Genomic DNA, 3,969 nt, shown 5'->3' on the forward strand with positions numbered 1-3,969 from the left:
TCATTTGTGGTTTGATTTCCCTCTCATTTGAGAAATATACCTAGAACTTGAATGATAGTATTTTATTGTGAAATGTTCATTTACAATTCATATTTCTAATTTGTAATTAAGTGCTGGCTACATCCTAAAATATTTATTGAGCAAAACTGGTACTAATATGTTCAGTTAAAATGAATGGTAACTATTCAAGAGAATCTGTCATCACAATATGCAGTGTAATCTGCAGGCAGCCTGTTATAGAGCAGGATAAACGGAGCAGATTGATATTTATGGGAAATCATTCTGTAAAGCTTTTTCTGAGCTCAAATGCGTTTATCAGTAACTGAAAACTAAGGGCTCATGCACACGACCGTTGGATGTTTTGCGGTCCACAAAACACGCATTCACAATTTTGTGGAATGGCCAGCTCCTAAAAAAAACAAAAAACAGTCCTATACTTGTCCGTAATGCTGAAAGTCATAGGACATGTTCTAATTATTATTATTATTATTTATTTTTTTTTTTATTTTTTTTTTGTGTGTGTAATGGAAATACACAGAATGCACACAGTCATTTCCTTTTTTTTTTTTTTTTTTTTTTTTTTTTTTTTTTGTGGCCCCCAAGTGAATGTTTCTGCATACGGGCCTCAAAAAAAAAAATGAACGGGCAAGGAGCATGAGCCCTAGCTCTTATACAAGGAAGGTTATCAATTACTAATAAGATAGCCCACTTGGCTGTTGAGCTCAGAAACAACAGAAATTTAAAAAGACAGAAAGGGGTATGAACTTATGGCTGAATATTCTTAGAAAACTTTTTTTTTTTTTTTTAGATTTTTGACTTTTTAATTTCGGCAGTACTATACCATTGATTAGGTACAAAATATTGTAAATGTGGTAAGATTGCCTTTTTTTTTTTTTTTTTTTTTTAGTTTCAACCGACAATAAATGTTTCCCTATTTTCCAGTAAAAGCTTTGATAAATTAAATGGTGCCATAAAAAAAAAGCCTTGCAAAAAATTAGCCCTGTATGCAGAACATTAAAAAAGGAATAGGTCTTTTATATGCAGAAACTAAACACAATTCGGGTATATAATCCCTTACCAGCTCTATCGGGGAACCACGGTGTATGAAAAGCGGACTGTGAGCAGAAAAACCAGCACCGCTGTATTCCAAACTGGTCACTTTATTTGTTGAAAAAAGTAAACTCAAGCAGTAAAAAACTTCACCTTGACGTGTTTCGGGCACCCAGGCCCATTCTTTTGACAAAGGGCCTGGGTGCCTGAAACACCTCAAGGAGGTGATGTTTTTTACTGCTTGAGTGTTTACTTTTTTCCTAGAAATAAAGTGACCAGTTTGGAATACGGCGGTGCTGTTTTTTTCTCCATCTTTAAATGCAGAAAAGACAAAAGCACAGAAATTAAAATTTGGCCCAGTCCTTAAGGGGTTAATATGACAAAAAATGTATGGTAGTTTCCCTTTAAATGTATATAAATTACAGGTTGTCCTGGATCTTTTCCAGCAAAACTATATATCAATCTGCTCAGCTCCTCCTGCTCTATAATATGGTGCTTGCAGATTGTACTGCATTCTGTGGTGACAGATTCTCTTTAAGGCAGCCTTTGGAGGTGTCACTAGATAAGGTAGGGTTTTTTGTTTGCAACTAGTTAGTCAGCTGTTCTGTGTAGACTGGGGTGGAATGAGTTCTCATTAACATTAGAGGGCAAGCAGGTTAGTGAAAGCTGTATGAGTAGATTAGGATGGCACAGTATCCAACTCCCATTTTTCTACCTGGTCTGTGTCAGAGGGGGCTGTAGCCATCACTTTCTGTAAACTGTAAGGCGGCATGTAGTCCGTGAAGCAGCCCGTGGGTCGACCACATCTCCAACAGCTGCTTCTCTGACACAAACTGACTGCATCATAGTGATTTACAGTGCAATGAGTTCCCGTCTATTGTACTGTACTGACATCATGATGTGCCATGTTTCCCTAAGCACAATGTCACCCTCACAAGACATAATACTTGACTTGTTGACGTGTAACTGCAGTTTAACCTTACTGACTTTAATTTGTTATTAAATGCACCATAAAAAAGTTGTTCCTTTTATCTGGACAAATATATTTCTTACCTGAAAAGAAACAAATAAATGTAAGACTTTATTTTTTATATGCAAACTATTTTTATGTAATTCATCTATTATTTCAACATTTTGGCCATTTTATTCAGTATGACAATATGCTACATGAATGTAATTTATTTTTCAAAAACATCACCTTCATTTATTCACCCAGAAATCCTTTGTATGCTTATGATATTCAGTGTATAAGCATGTAGAAAGAAATCTAAACACCACGGGCATGCTTCCTACATAATCGTTGAGTACATGTGCACACAATGTATTCTGGTTTGTTTGTCTTAATTTCTTAATAAAAGTTACTATTAAATGTTATTGTTATACAATGGTTCCTGACGCAGCTATTTATTTATTTTTTGTTTTTACTCCCTGCCTTCCCAGAGCCATAACATTTTTATTTTTCAGATAGCTATATGATGATTAGTATTTCATTTACTACATTTTGTAGTGGGAAGCTGGGAAAACAATTCCAAATTGGGTTCCCTATGCTGTAAAACAGACCTGTTAGGGTGGGTTCACACTAGCGTTAGGGATTCAGTTATGGCTTTCCGTTATAACAGGGTTATAACGGAACATAACTGAATCCATAAGACGGAAGGGCGGATCCGTTTTGCTGCCCATAGACTTGCATTATGACGGAATGCAAAATGGACGCCTTTAAAAGGCATTCTGTTTTGCTCTGTTCTAATAGAAGTCTATGAGAAAACGTAACAGATCCGTCTGGTTCCCGTTATGTAAGACGGAAAACAAAGTCCTGTCTTAAAGGCTTCCGTTTTGCATTCCATTCTATGGACCCTGTTATAACGGAAAGCCATAACTGAATCCCTAAGGCTAGTGTGAACCCACCTTAACTCCATTCTCTGGGTCAGTATGATTAGAGATACCACTTTTTTTTTTATAGACTTTCTTGTGTTTTAATACCTGCAAAAAAAAATAATCTATAAAAATGTGGTATTGCCATATACTGACCCCCATAACTTTTTATAGGCATGTCTTTTTTTACCTTTTTATTTTTAGTCTACTAGGGGAATTTAACATGCGATTGACTGCACTGATTTACTATTGCAGTCTATGGCAGATCCAGTGTATTCCTATCGAGCTTGATAGGGATTTGGCTATGGCAGGCCTCCGAGCCTTAAGAAGGCCCGGGGCTACCAAAGAAACCAAATGGCTTCCGCAAACTCACTCCCACTCACATGCCTTAGTCATATCTGTGAAACAGAAGGTGCCCAGCTCCTGAGTGGGCGCCATGTTTAAAGAGCCGACATCTGCAGCCAGATGTCCAGAAGGGGTTAAACATTTATAGAGTTGTCCTAGTTGTCATTTGATAGTAAGTTAAGATATACAGTCGTGGCCAAAAGATTTGAGAATGACACAAATATTAGTTTTCACAAAGTTTGCTGCTAAACTGCTTTTAGATCTTTGTTTCAGTTGTTTCTGTGATGTAGTGAAATATAATTACACGCACTTCATACGTTTCAAAGGCTTTTATCGACAATTACATGATATTTATGCAAAGAGTCAGTATTTGCAGTGTTGGCCCTTCTTTTTCAGGACCTCTACAATTCGACTGGGCATGCTCTCAATCAACTTCTGGGCCAATTCCTGACTGATAGCAACCCATTCTTTCATAATCACTTCTTGGAGTTTGTCAGAATTAGTGGGTTTTTGTTTGTCCACCCGCAATTAGGATTGACCACAACTTCTCAATAGGATTAAGAACTGGGGAGTTTCCAGTCCATGGACCCAAAATGTCAATGTTTTGGTCCCCGAGCCACTTAGTTATGACTTTTGCCTTATGGCACGGTGCTCCATCGTGTTGGAAAATGCATTGTTCTTCACCAAACTGTTGTTGGATTG

This window comes from Bufo gargarizans, chromosome 4 (genome assembly GCF_014858855.1).
Source record: "Bufo gargarizans isolate SCDJY-AF-19 chromosome 4, ASM1485885v1, whole genome shotgun sequence".
Taxonomy (NCBI): Eukaryota; Metazoa; Chordata; class Amphibia; order Anura; family Bufonidae; genus Bufo; species Bufo gargarizans.